We start from the raw sequence: 17628 nt of genomic DNA on the forward strand, positions 1-17628 counted from the left end.
CTAGACCAATTAATTGGAACCTCATTCATAGTGAGAATGAGAGAGAACCTCATTCAGAGTGAGAATGCTAGATGGTTTCAAATAAGAAGCTCTCGTCTTGTATGGTTTCGAACTGGGATCCAACTTTGAGGCATCGGAATCGGAATCGCGAGTTCTTTGGTTGTCATAATGGAGTCGAATTTAATTTCATATTTAGGAATTGCAATGCCTCTGGTTACGACAATTAAATTTGTCAAAGATCTATAAGCATTGTAAATATCACGTTTATGGGAACATTCCATCCATATATTACTACACAGAACAAAATATAGAAAACTAGACAATCCTGCCCGATCTTGCTCGGGTTGTTTTTTTTATCTAACAGTCAATAGTTTAGTTGAGTGCAGCGTCGCACTCTAGATCGATTTCAGTTCGAGTTCGATGGTTTTCTTTGGAAATCATCAACACGTAGTATTTTAATATTTGTTCAACTTCCCCAGCAAATATGTTCTATCTTTCCATATGTATAAACACAGCTGATTCCAAGACGCATCGTTTAGTGAAGAAATCTTGCAAATCGGTCAACCCGTTCGTGAGTTATGTAAGTGTTGGTTGTGTTATGTGATGAGTGTTGCCGAGAAATTCGTGGAATTTTAGTGTTATGCGTGAATTGTTTGTGAATGGCAGGTAAAACTCGTCTTTATGTGTAGGTTTTCCATGTACAGTAGCGACTGCAGTAGAGCAGGGCGTGATTAGCCTCCACCACCCTAGAAGGCCGCAGCCAACCACTCAGCATAGTCCTCCAACCCAACACCAGAGGGCCAGAAGCACCATCGTCGAGCAGCCATGAAGGGGTGGCGTAATTGGGTTGATGGAATGATGCGAGGTGACTGACCTAAAAAAGGAGGTTATGACCCTAGAATGCGGGAGTCAAGCCTAAAACCGGTCACTTATCCAACGCAATTCGAAGTGACCGGAATAAAGTTTTAAAGCTAGCGAAAGCTACCGAATTAGAAGAAGTTGAAGTGAGAGAGTTTGTGGAAGAAGACCAGGCGTAGAGGACGTCAGGTAACTAAAAGTGGCTGCTTCCGGAGACAGAAGCTGATCCCAGCATTTTCTCCTTCCCTGAATCCCGCCGTTTTTATAGTTAAACCCTTGGTTAAACCCCATCGAGAACCGCCATCGTACCCAGGTTCTATTGTCGGCCTGATTCTGCATTGTTCCGCAGATAACCGTTCGGCCATCTTATTGGTCGTTTTGGACCGCGGCAAGGAGCGAGGGAGATCCCCAAGCCACCCCGGCGTTACCATCGGTAAGCCGCAGCGAGCCGACTCGTCGGCAACAGAAGGAGGAAAGTGTCAGCCACCGACGCTACGTAGGCCATTGAAGGGCGAAGGAAGTAAAGATTCCGTACCGAGGAGGAAGAAAGCCGCTGTCGCCGGCGTGAATGCCCTTACATCGAAGGTTGAAGACAAGGAAGGACGGAAGGAGAGCTAGGCAGAGGACGAGGAAGGATAGGAGTTGAAAAAGGAAGAAGTGAAGTGGTGGAGTGCTGCCAGGAAGAGGGGCCCCGAAGAAGACAGGTTAGCTAGACTTAAGAAAGTGAAAAAGAGTGGAGAAAATAAAGTGTCGCATTGTGAAGCTCTGTGGTTTTCCCTACATTTTGATTGCAAGAGTTCCCTGCCCGCGAGTAGCTTGAGGTGAGCGTGCCGACCCTGAGGCCATTGATTCAGGGAGTCTCAGCATAGCTCAGGCCATACTTACTCAATTATTACAGTTATAAAGCCTCAAATGAACACTCAGACTAAACGACATGTAAAGCAGTGTTCAATGTAAAAAATAAACTATATTTGATGTAAACACAACCTTCACATCATGTAAATTTGTATTTATTTTTATTTAAATTTCAATGAAATCAGCTTTATTTTTACATTATCGTGTAATTTTAAAATAATTTATGTTCAAAATTGCAGCGCGTTCGATTATTTTTGTTTTTTTTTTACATGTGCATCAAAATAAACGCAAATCTTTATTTGTCGAATTAGGGATCCGATTGACGTTTCCCGTCATCAATTTCGTTTGACTTTTCTGCGTGAAGGACTTTCCAAAAAAAATGGTTTTCTGATTACACATTTAACTTATTTAAATCTTCTCTCGTCCTTGGTGTGAAAATCGTCATCACATATAATGCATTTTGCATTCATGTGGCAATGTGTGATTCTATGATCCCACTTTTGGCACTTACAGCACTGGGGGCGTTTTGGAAATTTTCCCCAGGCCTGCGGAAATGTTCCCATGGACCTCGAATATGATACATAATGCAAGCCTTTTTCTAAACTTTTCGTATTATTTAGTTTACTTCTGTTAAAGTGAACTAAATAAAATTCTTGAGAAATCCCGCGCTTAGAAATAGCTGCAAGAGATTTATTTTTCATCTTAATTAGTTGGCCTGATACAAATCCAAGTAATTGTTCGATCTCAATTCGATCTCATCCAATAGTTTATCATCACTGGGGAGACTTTTCAAGGCGACTTTGAACAATAGTTCACGTACAACAACAACATTTATTTATGCCGCTTCTCAGTCAAATACCGAAGAAGACGTTTGCGATCTTCAAAGGATCCCGGCAAAATCCGGATGTCACTCTTCCTGACAATCTAGAATAAAATCTTGATCGCCTAAAGGTTACTCAAAAATTCATGTTGAAAGCTAGAAAACAAGGCAACAGACAACACAATTGGCGGAATCCTTTGCTTTTTGCAAGAATCGAGTCACCTGGGCTGGAAGTAGATTTGATTAGCTTATTTTCATCATAGATCAATACAAACTGATTTGTCAGTTCGATAGGAGAAGAGTTGTTTGCAATATTAGAGTGGGAAGGAATAGCTGAAGTCTCCAGCTTCCTTCTATTGTTTCCGCTTTTTGGCAGGACGGTCTTGAAACCTTGTTTTTTTAAGGAAGTGGAGAATTCAGAGACTCACCCTTCCTCTTTTTTTATTAATGCTCATTGCTAAGCGTGGAGACGTGACCTTCTAAGAGATTTTTTTTCCAGAACGGTGTCCCTGCAGGATTACCACCGCTTGTCGGAATTTTACTTCCGCAAAAGGGTCCAAAGTAAAATGAAGACACGAAGCAAAAACCGTAGCGGGATCAGTAGGTACAAACATCACTGAAAAGTTTTGTTGAAATTAAATTAGCTTTGGGGAGTTTAAGAAACTTCCTTTAACAAAAAGAAAATAGAACCGAACAGCACGAAAGTACAATGTGGTCTGATCGAACTCATTATTTGTAATCGCAACGCAATTGCATATATCAAAACAGATCTGAAAATGTCATTTGTTGGAAAAAGATATACGACCGGAAAATGTCGTTCGGCCAAACAGTTATTTTGGCTGAAAAGGTTGTCTATGACGAGTTTAGTACTTTCCATTTAATTCCACTACGTTTTGTCATCTTTGCAGATACATATTTCGACCTCAACTGTGAGGCCGACTTCAGTGTTGAGGTCAAAATACGTATCTGCAAAGATAACAAAACGTAGTGGAATTGAATGGAAAGTACTAAACTTAACTAAAAGAGCTTAACTTTTTTTTTTCTGAAAAAGTCGGTTGGTCGAATAGCTCATTTGGCCGAAATGGTCGTTTGGCAGACTGGGCAATTTGGCCGAAATGGAAACTTCGCCCTAAGTGTTTTTTGCGGCCGCCCAAAGTGTGGATCGGCTGAATAGGTCATTTGGCCGAAAATGCCGTTTGTCCGAATTGGTTGCTGAAAGGACATTTTCAGGCCAAATGGCTCTTTGTACCAAAAGACCATTTCTACCAAACGGCATTTTCGGAAAATTGATCTCTTTGATTTACCGACAATTTTGGCCAAATGACCATTTCAGCCAAACGGCATTTTCAGCCAAATACCCTGGCAGGGCAAGCAATTTTTCGGCCAAATGTTCAGTTCAGCCGAATAATTTTTAACCTAAGAACGGCTAGGGACAAATGTCCATTTCCCCCAAACGGAATTCGACTAAACAACTTCTAGCTTGACGTGGCTGAAAGGTGTTTGGCTGAATATATTTGGGCAAAAATGTTGTTTAGTCGAAATGGGAATACGATCGAAAATATCGTTCCGGCGAACTGGTTATTTGGTCGAAGAGCTGTTTCGTTAAACAGGTCATTTGACCATAAATGCCGTTTGCCGAAATGGTCCTTTGGCCGAAAACGCCATTTTACCGAAATGGTCGTTAGGCAGAAAGCCCATTTGACCAAAAAATGTCATTTGGCCAAACCGGTCGGCATTGGCTATTGTTACCCGATCAACAAATGACACTTCCGGCCGTTTTACTCCGAATGACACTCTGACCCTTTCTATTAAACGACTAATTCAACCAAACGACATTTTCGGTATTTTCATTCAACCAAATGACCTGTTAGGACCAGTACTGAGATTTTGATTTTCATTGAGAAAGGTCAGGCGATATTTACATTTTATTCTCTCCCGATTTCATAGAAACAATAAATAATGAAAGGAATTCCACCAAATTGTCAACAAGCTGTTTCTACTTTTAATGATGTCAGGCACAAGATAATCATTTTATTGACTAGCCATCGTTATTTCCACAAATCTATTAAAACTATTTAGAAATTTCGATTTCAAAACAAAGCAACATTCCCATCATGACTGCTTGTAATGTGCCAGATGGCCGGGAGCGCGCTACATTTTCATTTAGTCTCTTGAAAATGAAAATGCAACCGTTTTTTGATTTCACATGATGATCACGAAAATTACCAGTACTGGTTAGGTCAAACACTTTGACCAAATAAAATTTTCAGCCAACCCGTTTTCGCCCTAATGTTTTATTCGGCCAAATGGCTTTCCACCAAAATGTTTTTAGCCAAACGACCCTCACCCTTTTTAATGATTTCCCGTGGAATTGCCGATGAATCTTTTACGGACAATTCAAAGAACTTCCCGTAGAAATCCAAAGAAATTCCGAAAATAAAAATTCGGTCGAATACCGTTTCAATAAAAATTTTAAAAACTCCGTAGTAGAAATTCCGGATGATTCCCCTTGGAAATTTCGAAGAACCTTCCATAGATATTAAAAAAAATCGTGCGTAAATTCCGAAGAAAATCTTTCGCCAACGACAGCCACTTAATAATTTACCTTCAAATCATTGAAGACATAATTTTCTGGAGCGATTTCTAGCCGATTATCGCAGCTGGGACCGATACTGACTAAAATCACTAGATATAAAGTCTGGCGAAGACACTGACAGGTCACCAATCGAACTGTCATTTGTGGGATCCAATCGAACATATCTGAGATAAATATCTTCTACTTCTTATTGGCATTACATCCCCACACTGGGACAAAGCCACCTTGCAGCTTAGTGTTCATTAAGCTCTTCCACAGTTATTAACTGCGAGGTTTCTAAGCCAGGCTACCATTTTTTGCATTCGTATATCATGAGGCTAACACGATGATACTTTTATGCCCAGGGAAGTCGAGACAATTTTTAATCCGAAAATTGCCTAGACCGGCACCGAGAATCGAACCCAGCCACCCTCAGCAAAAGCTAACCGTTTTCACTCCGCCAGACTTTATTATCAATTCAGTAGAAAACCGAAACGATATATCGCAGGTTCATCGAACCGATATGATTTCACTCATTACTTTTACAAACTACTACAGGCCTATTTGATTCTCCAAAACGTCCTGGAGTTCAAAACATGTGATCTACCCGATCAACCAAGTCAAAAACGATGTATCCGAGCATCGTCGAACATCCCAGCGAGTACATTCCCATCGGCCATTATATTGATTACTTTCACAACCGTGATGTACCCGATCAACCAAGTCCTGAATCTGAATGATATATCTGTTGGAATTTGCCAACTTATCACGGCACTGGGGGTTTTCCAAAATAATAATACCACACAAAACGACCAGTGCCGTGATAAGTCGGCAAATTCCAACATTTTATTATATTCGTTTAGTCCCGTTGTGCAAGAATATTGCGGGTCATCCGATTCACAAAGGTCGTAGGAGGTCTGTCTCAACTTTCGTGCTATCTAGTGTTCTATCTCACTGTTCTATTCTTCTAACCGTACTGCGCATGTAGGTTTAGAATTTAAGTAGAATGTAGGTTAGAACAAATTCACTATTTTAAGGGAACACTCAAATTGATTTCACTGGTCACTAACTTCAATTAATCTTTATAATTAAGGCGCAAATTCAGCGTATTAGATAGGATGGGAACGTGTAGCGATCAATAATACTTTTTACTTTTTGTTGTGCTTTTGTGTACAATAGATCTGGTCGTGACGATTCACCAACGAGCGCAAATAGCAGGTTCTGTACCTTACCTTAATATGATGGTGTGTAAGCTGGTAGTGTTGGATGAGAAGGTGCGTTTATACGCCAGGAGCGTATTCAACACTCCCCCCCGTACGCCGATCCTCTGGTCGACTTACAGCTCTTCGCGCCTTACATCCAGTACGGCTAGCTTGGCTACCGGACGTTCATACACTCCGGTCGCAGTTTGCACGGTTGCGGCCCTGATTTGTTTGTCCTTCTGGTTGATAGACGTCTCGATAACCTTACCCTTGGGCCAGCAGTTCCGGGGTAGTTTAGGGTCGACTATGACCACCACGTCGCCGATCGCTATTGGCTTCGTGTCGGTGTACCATTTGGTTCGACGAGTGATCTCCGGTAAGTAGTCGGTTAACCAGCGTTGCCAGAATTGGTTAGCCAGCTTTTGAGACATTCGCCAGGTTCGCCGAAGAGCAGTTCCACTATCGTCGAGGCCACAAAGGGGCTTGGAACCATCGGACGATCCCAGAAGAAAGTGATTAGGTGTAAGGGCAGGAGCAGATTCATTGTCTACTGGTACATGCGTCAGTGGTCGGGAGTTTACGGTGTTCTCGACCTCGACCAACAGGTTTCGTAGAACTTCATCATTGGGCTTGTGCAAAGGATGGATTGCCATCAAGTTCTGCTTCACGATCCCAACCAGACGTTCCCAGCTACCGCCCATGTGTGGCGACGCTGGAGGGATGAACTTCCATGTTGTCTCGGTGCCACCGAATTCTCTCATCAGATCGTCGTGGTTAATTGCTTTCGCCGCATCCTTCAGTTCACGGCTCGCGCCAATGAAACAGGTGCCGCGGTCGCTGATAATTGTCTTGGGTGTTCCTCTGCGTGCTGCGAAATTGCGCAGACCCATAATGCACGAGTCGGTGTTCAAAGTGTGCACCACTTCGAGGTGGATTGCTCGAGTCGTCAGACATGTGACTAGCATAAAGAAATTTCACTGACCCGACACGCTACGAAAGGAGTGTAACGACGATGATCGGAGTTCAGCCAGCATATTACATCTCGAGAATCGGAGTGGTAGAAACATTTGTCAATGCTGAATGAGAGAGAGTCGCTAATTGTCCGGGAGAGCCTTGTCCCGATGACCGCTGCCATGAGTTCGAGACGCGGAATCGAATGATAGGTTAAAGGTGCGACTTTTGTTTTAGCAGCAACTAAACAGCAGTGGACTGCTTCTTTCTGTTGGAATCGTAGATAGCATGCGGCCGCCATACCGTTCTCGCTCGCATCTACAAAGGTGTGCAGTTGTACCTCATCATACCCAGGAGCAGTTTGGAAACATCGAGGTACTTGGACCTGTTCAAGTGCGGGAAGGACTTGTAGCCACTTACGCCATTTACCTACAGCGTCATCGTCGATTTTTTCATCCCACTGGGTACGGCTGCGCCAGATTTCCTGCAGCAGAATTTTTAGGTACATTAGAAACGGTGCTATGAGTCCAAGGGGGTCAAACATCGTCATGAGGACTCTCAAAACCTCTCGTTTGGTTGGATGATGGCGACCTTCCCACATGTCGTGGTCGTAGCGGTGCCAACCGACTTTGTAGGTGAAGACATCTGTATCAGTGTACCACCACATCCCGAGCACCTTTTCAGCCATCATTTGTGGTGAAAGATCCAGATTCTTTTCTTCGGCAGTAGTCACTCGTAGGGCTTGCAAGACGCGCTTAGAGTTGCTGATCCAGTTGCGGATTTCGAACCCGCCCTTTGCGTGGATGCACCTTACATCCTCAGCAAGTTTGATAGCCTCTTCTGCAGTATTTGTGCTTACTAGCATGTCGTCTACGTAATGCCACCTTTCAATAGCTTCCACGGCGCTTGGGTATTCGTTAATGAAGCGCTTTGCGTTCAAATTCATAATGTACTGGGCGCTGCTGGGAGAACAACAGGCACCGAACGTCATAACGCGCATCACGTATACACCGATATTCCCACTCTCTTCTCTCCAATAGAACCGTTGGCACTGTTGGTCTTCATGTCGCATCAGAACTTGGTGAAACATCTCACGTATGTCACCCGTCAGAGCTACAGGGCGCTCTCGAAAGCGAATCAGCACAGAGAATAGCGAGGAAAGCAGATCGGGACCCTTCAGTAAGGCAGAGTTCAGCGATACCCCAAATATTTTAGCTGCGGCGTCCCATACCATTCTTACTTTCCCCGGCTTGTTGGGGTTGTACACCGGGAACACTGGAAGATACCAAACGCGCTGGAATGCTTGCTGTAACTCTTCATCGGACAGCTTTCGAATGTAGCCTTTGCTCAGATAGTCAGCCATCATCTTGTTTAGTGTTTCAGCAAGCCTTTCGTCTTTCTGCATACGCTTCTCGAGATTTTGGAAGCGTCGTTGTGCCATCGATTGATTGTCCGGTAGGCGAATCGAATCAAAACGCCAGAGTAGACCTGTCTCGTAACGATCCCCTGTGAACCTTGTAAGCGATCGTAGGAGGGATTGTGCTTTCTGGTCATCGACGGAGAGAAGTTCTTCCTGTGGCAGATCTTCATCTTCGCCATGATCTTCGCAAGAATCGATGTGGCAAACCGAGTGGACAGGACTTGTTGTAGATTCCGCAGTTCCACCTCCACAAATAGTCCACCCTAGACGTGTCTTTATGGCGACAGGAGCATTTAGTTTGCCTTCCCGATACTTGAGGGCAAGGCTTAGATGCTGATTCTTGAGTCCGATGAGAATCCGTGGTCGAACGCCGTAATACGAATCAACCGGCAACCCTTTCAAATGGGGATGTAGCGATGACAGTTCCTCGATATCCATCGTTTGGAATGGAAGCAGAAGCTCGTTTACCGTACGCGCTCCGGTGATAATGAAGCTCTTGGCCCCGTTGTGTACACCGGCTATATCTAGTTCGACGACCCTTGACTTTACTTCTTGGCGTTGGGTTCCGCCAGTCCAGTGCAAACAAAGCGAACTAATGTCTCCCTTCAGATCCTCAGATTGTCAGCTAGCTCTTCGTCGAGCAACGTTAGATCTGAACCATCGTCGAGAAAGGCATACGTACGGATCGAATTACTTTTACCGTGTAGAACCACCGGGAGGTAGCGGAATAATGTGTTGCTTGACTTAGCCTGATGCGCATGACAACCATGAGAGGATGTACCAGATTCTGTTTTGGGAGGTTCCGTACTTCCGACTGCAGTAGGTATTGTTATTGTGGTTGAGGGCGTTACTGGTGGGTTAGGGACAAAAGGTCGAAAGACAAAAGGTCGAAAGGACAAAAGGTCGAAAGACAAAACGTCGAAAGACAAAAGGTCGAAGGAACAAATGGTCGAAAAGGACAAAAGGTCGAAAGGGACAAAAGGTCGAAAGGACAAAACGTCGAACGGGACAAAAGGTCGAAAGGACAAAACGTCGAACAGGACCAAAGGTCGAAAGGACAAAACGTCGAATGGGACAAAATGTCGAAAGGACAAAACGTCGAACAGGACCAAAGGTCGAAAGGACAAAACGTCGAACGGGACAAAAGCTTGAAGTAGACAAGAAACTGAAACGGAGAGAATCAATCTTGCGTAATACGCGGTGTATTCTCAAAGCGTGCGTCTGCGTGGCTACGGCGTCCACTATTTTGACAGATCGAAGTGACATTCAGAAAACCTAGATATTCATGTATTATTTGCACTCATTGGATGAATTTTATTTGAATGATAAAAATAGTAAAAATAAAAGAGCATTTTTTACCACTTGTATAGGGCACGTCTGTCTCGTGAAATGCAAGTTTATTCATTTCTTATCAACAATCTTTTTTATCTCTATCAGAGCTATTCAGATATTCATAATATTGTTTTACAGTTATTACTCCTTCTTTTAAAATTGCTCATTCTTCAACTTTGATTGATTAGATGAGTGAATTATTTCTGCCTGAAGGTAAATAGATTTCATAAATTCTTTTGGAATACACCCATTTTGTTATCAACTTGTTCTGGATAGACCTTTTGTCCCTTTCGACCTTTTGTCCTTTTCGACCTTTTGTCCTTTTCGACCTTTTGTCCTTTTCGACCTTTTGTCCTTTTCGACCTTTTGTCCTTTTCGACCTTTTGTCCTTTTCGACCTTTTGTCCCGTTCGACCTTCTGTGCCTTTCGACCTTTTGTCCTTTCGACCTTCTGTCCCTTTCGACGTTTTGTCTTTTCGACCTTTTGTCCTTTCGACCTTTTGTCTTTTCGACCTTTTCTCTTTCGACCTTTTGTCCTTTCGACCTTTTGTCTTTCGACCTTTTGTCATAGATTCGTCACTGGTGTAGCTGATGTTTGTTTATGATCGTTGTGCAGCAACGCGTGGTGCTTGAACTGGCACCCATTCTTCCCGCAGAGTTTGGCTAAGACGGCAAAGAGCGAACTCTCTAACCAGCGTGAATCTCGGGAAAGATCGTTAAAGCGCTTGCAATGTTCGACGGTTTTGCAGGCTTCTTTGCACACAGGGCACTGGCTGCTGACGATGTAGCTTTTTCGACAAGGGAGCTGTAATACGCGAGTTTCAGATGGAGTATTTTCTGAATGCGTGTTCACGAAGGCATTTCCCTTCTTTGTTCCTCGACTCTCATTCCGCACTGGTCGTGTAGTGGAGATATTCGGAATAGTCACTGTGCTAGCAGCTTCGGCAAGGGAATAGATCCAGTTGCTGAAAGCTGCTAAGTTTACTCCTGGCAAAGACACTCTGTACTGCGCCCAGTTTAGCTTAATTGTTGGAGGTAACTTGCTTACAAGCTGGTGAACGAGAGTCGTATTGTAGGGATACTCGTTCAAGCCGCAGGCGTCCACAGTCGCACAGAAATTCTCCACATTCACTGCGAATTCGACCAGTGTTTCCATTATCTTCTCTGATAGCCGGCAATGCGTGAATTTTACAAGCGGTGATGGTGTGTAAGCTGGTAGTGTTGGATGAGAAGGTGCGTTTATACGCCAGGGGCGTATTCAACAATATCCATGCATCACTAAACATTCCAGCAGGTTCATCGAACTGGTAGGATTTCACTCATTTCTTTCACAAGCTACAATGCACCCACGAAGCAAATGACGCCATACTAAAATATTTTCTCATTTAATCTTGTGGTCCTGTCGAACAATTTTCAAAGGAACTTTTGTTCTACATCTCGATATGTGCTTGAGTAAATGGTCCTTCCTTTAGCGACTATTAAGGATCGACTGTATAACAGCCCCCTTTTTTGGTTCTTCAAGACGTTCTAGAGCTCAGATCATTTGACTTATCTTTGATCTAACTTATGAATATATCCTAGTTTATTAAGTTTATATGCCTTCAATCATTACTACGGACTTTGATGATTGTATCAAACATTACGATTTCAAGGATGTTTAATACAATCATCAAAATCCGTGAACGCAGTGGTTTCACGCCCCAACAAAAAAAGTCAGCAGCTACATTCGAATGGACATTGCTCGTCACAAACACATCCTTAGTAATTAAGCATCTGGTAGATATCTTGATCTTAACTCAATATCATTTTAAATTACCTTGGCGTTCTTATGTTCTTGGAAATTAGAATAGTATGCTTTTTGAACTGGATTGTTTGCATAACGATGAAGAGTAAATTGCAAAAGTCCGGTTCGACCTGGTAGATACTTTGAACTGAACATGAGAACGTTTTGAAGCATCTTGCGTATTGAAGAAAATTGATCACTGGCTTAACGTCTAGCAAGGCTAAACTTGACTGATTGTTTAAAGTTATCAAACAATTTGCAGCAGGATTCAAATGTTTCAGATTCATTTGTATGCTCTCAGAAGCAAAATCTTCCAAAGGTTTCGGATATTTAGGTCTTCATGGTATAATAAAACTGACCTAAGTTTTTTTGTGAAGCCTACATCCTGATGAACAATTTTCTTGAAGAAAGTACCCGAGCAGCACATGTCAGGTAGAATCGGTTGCAGCAACTTTTTTATTACTAAATCTGGTCACATACGACTTCCAAGTGGAACATGTGTGTTGCTAGGGTAGGGACCTGTCCTCTTCAGTGCTTTTTCATAGCCAATCTATATTTAAATATGGCCGTAAATAAGCCAAAAAGTCGACTAAGACAATAGATTGAGATACAAGTTTTGACGGGAAAGGTCCATTCTCAGAAGGTCATGTAGATGTGATTTAACAGTTTATCCAGAGAAAGGCCAAAGACTTGTCATTGCATTTTCTATGACATCACTAGGTACGATAATGTAGCTTTTTATTACTTTTGTAACCTCTGACTCTTCAGGACGATTTTATTCGAACCACGTAAAAAGATCGTAATCGAATCAATCATCTACTTGACCTACATTCGGAACCAGTGTGACAGCAAGCGAGTGAATTAAAAACAAATACATCAACGTTTTCTGTCCAGTAGTTGCTCGAAGTACTTTAGATAGATATAGTTATGTAAACTTGGTGAGTGCTAAAACTGAATGCAATTATCAGTAATTTGCCTAATGTGCTCCTTCCCATCAAGAGTGGCAGACACCTCCTCATACCTCGGCTGATTTCGTCGTTCATCACCAGCCTGGCGGTCTGTTCCAAGAGTTCGAGTTCAAATGATACCATCACTAACGGACACTTCGTGATGCTAATGTATAAATGTGGTGCATAGACATAGACATAGGTAACGAATAGCTGTGTGGTGCGCTAATGGGCCTACCAAAGGCCATCACGACCCCTCCTCCCCCCTCGAAGCCATTGATAACTAAACAAATTGGATATGTATATGCAATAAGATAAATAGGTGAACTCATTGTGGGTTGGCGCGACGATGCGATGGTAAAATGGAATATTGGAAATCATAGTCTAATACATAATCAATAAACATATGAATAAGCGGCGGGACACCATAATTGAGCGCCTACAATCGTTCGTCAGTTACTTTCGAGGGAACTATAATAATGAAGGCGGCATATCGATAACTGTGGAAGCCATATGTATACTATATGCACGTGTTATTGCTCATAACATATTATGATACTATTATTTCAAGGAATGTTAAGAGAGACAAGAGAAAAAAAACATTTTTAGGTTATACGTAGGTACAATATTCCAGCACATCCGTCACTATTCGCCAAGATATTTTACAAGAACTTTCCTCGTCGAGTTATGTTTGATGACGTTCTGAAATACAGACTCCAAAATCAAGACACATCCAGACACGTTTAACTTTGTGTAGCAAAGCAACATTCATAAGCAGATGTGAGAATGGAAAACTTTTTGCACAAACTGCCACTCCACAGTCAAACACCGCAGAGTGCATCCGATGTGTCGTCAGTCTTATCAGCATTTGCACTCGGTTTTACTTCATCGCCGTTCCTGCCCATGCTCGTGCTTGATACCGTTATGTCTCAGATTCCAAACAGTTTAAAATTAAAACTGTTGTGAACTTTACCAAACGGTTGTGTTGATGCTGAACGATTAGATATTACTTGTGATGATATTTCCTGTAAGCTTAGCTTGTTAGACTGTGCGTTTCGCCGATGTTAGGGTCCCAAAAAAACACACGTGAAGCAAAAAACGCTACACGATTCTATCGCATGGCGATTGTGATTCTGTCGCCGTTAGTAGGGAAGCGTAAATAAGACATGCTGGGACTCAATGATAGAATAGCGGCGCTTGGGTCTGGAGAAGCCTTTACTCATGTTTGACCGAGAAGCAAAAGATATGCAAAGACCACCAATTTAATCCTAGTCTTCCTAGGATTAACAAGCCACTCTAATACTGTTTTTTTTTTATTTTTTGTCTTTCTCGTACACTAAGTGTACTGTTTCGATTCATATACCGAATATGACTCATATTCCGATGTGCACTTTATTGGTGTCGCGTTGACAATCTTGATCCTCCATACTAAAAACAATTGAAAATTTTGGTGTATGATTCATGTTGTGTTTGGTATTTAAATCAAAACGGTACGACCCATTGTACTATGTAGGGTATCTTACCCCATTCTCGGCATAACATTTGCACAACATAATTGCTTTATTGCTATTTACTACAGGAAGCAATTTTTCCTGAATTTTATAGGCCTTGTAATTTTTCAATGGGGTGTATTTTTGTTTAAGAAATCAAAATAACATGACACGACGGCCCGACGTAAACTATGTAAAATAGTTTGGTGCTCTGATGAATGTAGTACCATTATGAATGAATATTACAGGGTAACTCTTTTGATTTCTTATGTCACTGGTTTCGAACGAAATTCAAAATAAGAATTTTTTTCGATACAACTATTTACGATATTTACACTTTTAAAAGTAACTTATATATTTTCGTAATTTTTTAAATATATAACAACAAAAATTAACTCTTGGTTGTTTATTGAATTTATCGAAAAATCGTCAAAATGAGCTTAACTTTTGAATTACTATTGCAAATATCATTTTGTCAGGTGAAATTACATTCTTTACTATATTAAATTTTAATTATTGAAATGTCAGAAATTGAGGATAATTACCGTCGAATCGCTAGAATTGCTGAATATTTTTTCTGCAGTAAACTTACCGATGCGCGCTTGTGAATAACTGCTACTATCGTCGCCAAGCGATTATGTTTTGCACTTTGAAAATTTGTTTCTGATCGGCGGATTCTTTACGATTGAACTGCCATTGCCAAGCGATTGTGTTAAAGACTTTGAATAAAATTTCGATTTTCGATTCAACATTTCATTGTATAGATTGTATAGAATGGTGCTTATGAAAAGAATTAATTATCTTCAATAATGCGCATTACCAAACTCTTGAAGCTACAAACAGAAAAAAAGCAAACAAACAGAATCTTTTGAGAGAATTGCATTCGGCTGCTACTGACGTTGGCAGCCACACGATTATTGCATCGTCTCTTATCGACGCGCTTGTGATTCCGCTACCGACGGCATCGCTACGATTGCAAAGAACCGTTTTTTTTTCTTTCAGTGAGGTTCTCCTGAAAAACTTTGTCGAAGACGCCAAGTTTTAATTTCATTCATTTTGGAGATTTTTAACGTTTTATGCCCTCAGAAATGTTTTTCTATCATATCATTTCTTTTTTTTTCTATATTTTTAGCATGTTCTACAAAGTTTGTAGCGCATAACAAAGTACAAGTTATTGACTTCAATGCGATACCTAAACCTAATACCTAAGCGAATTTAAGGTATGGTTATTCAATAGTCATTTTCTGCTATGCAAAGCAGAAATAAATCTTCCGTATTTTGTCATTACCCCTGTGCAACTTATAATAGGCCTTAGCTTCAGACCAGATTGGTTTTGATTGTAACTTGATGTAAATGGCTATGACTGGTAGAGGAACTGCTCCTGGAATTCATTTCATGGCTCCGATATTCATCCCATCAAAAACAAAGCAATGGGAAGCAATTTTAATTTGTTTCTTATTTTTGAGGAATTTTCAGCAACGAATGTTGACAAAAAGAAGTGACAAAATTGGTGTATTTGGTGCCAGGGTAGAAATATTTCACAGTCAATGCAGTGAAAAACATGGATCTCAGTATATTCTGCAGTCGCCTTCATCGCCGCCGTGGTGAGTGCGACTGGGTGCAGCCGAAAAATCACTTCCAACACCGACAGTTCAATTTCGCATTCAGCCACTCACAAGTCGCTCTGACAGGCTGCTCAGTTCGCGCCGTACCGTATGATTGTGAGTGGCCCATTTAAACGCGTGGTGAATTTTTTCAATTTGGTGGGTGAATGTGTACATTTTGCTGTGGTAAATTTCATCTTCGCGGCGCAGTGGGTGATGTGAGTTCTGTTGTTTACTTTTCTGCCTCTCAGGTAATGTGAGGTTGATTTCAAAGCAGGAAGAAAATAAAAACATGATATAAAAAAACATCACCTTCATCCAGTGCTGCCGAAAATTTACAACCCTGTTTGGTGCTGTATTTCTTTGTTTCGCGATGAGATGAATATATGTTCAGTGGGATGGAGATCAGGACAGTTCCCCTATATCGAATATTATAAACTTTAGTCACGAGGAGTTGATGGAGCAATGTACCATGCGTCTCCATATGCTTGTATGATTTTTGATTATAATTATTGCTTCATGGTAAACATGTGTTTCATGGTGAACATGCTTCAAAGCTTGTTGGCATAAAAAGTAATAAATCTGCAAAGCTTTTCAGGAAATCTTTTGCTACAACTTTTATAAATACAAAAAAATTGTTGTAAACTGTTTGTTGTAAATTTCTCATATCTTAGGGGGATTGATCATTAGGCTGAATACCCCTAAAGAAGCGCATAAACTGACAGATAAAAAGTCTGGAAGACATCTTTACGTTAAATCGCATAACGGAAGTATTAAATTAAATAAACGTGCTATAAAAACGATTTTACCCAGAATTTGCCCTAAGCGACGAATTGGTTTGGGGTGGGTTGGTTGGTTTGTGGATCCATTTGAAGAAACGATATGATACGGCACCGTATTGAAGCTTGACGATGCAGGTGGATTCACCTGTCGAAACAATTGCGATGCGGCACTGTAGTGCTTGCGGTAAAGAGAATTCGCCGGAAGCGACGATTGTGGCTTGACGACGAGATAAAGCTTGACGTGGCAGAGATGTGATGCGATACGGCAGCGTGATGAAGTTTGACGACGCAACGATGTTGGCCTAAACGAAAAAAAAATCTCTGCCAAGCAGACCGCCTGGGATGGACAACCCACAAGCCACGCACATGGATTTTCGGATCTACGAGTTTGATTTCAGCACACTGCACTTCTGTTTCCCGTGAGTTGTCGACAGGGCCGGGAACCTGGTCCGTGCGAGACACTGACGAGTTGACGAGTTCAGTCTTGATGACGTCAATAAGTCGCTAGCTGGCGGCCTTGTCTTCACGTGGTTTGGTTTTCGACCAGCCACAAAGCACTTTTGATGCCTGCATGTTGTTCTAAGTAGGACGTCTGTTTCTCTGTGCTTTATATTTTAGCTGGTATTAACTTTTTATCTTTTATCTTTACACTTATCACGATCACCGAAATTCAATAGACTTGATTGTCCCACTCAACTATAAAGGAAACCTAAGCCCCGGGTGGACTCTTCTGAGCACAATACAAGTGTATCCAATTCACGAATTAGTAGATTCGTTTTCATAAGGATTTTTATACCGGAAACAAAACACACGTTTATAACTGATTATTAATAAGCTAAACGGATAATTTGGAATACTCTTTAAAGTGAGACTGGCAGCAGCTGAAGTTACATTTTTTCCTCTTTGCAAGTCCCGTCCCAGGTAGCCACTAGTGCAAGACGGGTACTTGTTAGAGCTTCCATTTATCCCGGGAATCAACTTCCCGGGAAACGGGAAATGAAATAATTATT

General features: G+C 41.6%; 1 protein-coding gene across 7 annotated transcripts in view; it reads left to right on the forward strand.

Moving 5' to 3' along the window:
- Positions 1–17628, forward strand: part of LOC134224819 (mucin-2) — a 261218-nt gene that overhangs the window by 36661 nt on the left and 206929 nt on the right. The window lies entirely within an intron of this gene.

This window comes from Armigeres subalbatus, chromosome 3 (assembly GCF_024139115.2).
Source record: "Armigeres subalbatus isolate Guangzhou_Male chromosome 3, GZ_Asu_2, whole genome shotgun sequence".
Lineage (NCBI taxonomy): Eukaryota > Metazoa > Arthropoda > Insecta > Diptera > Culicidae > Armigeres > Armigeres subalbatus.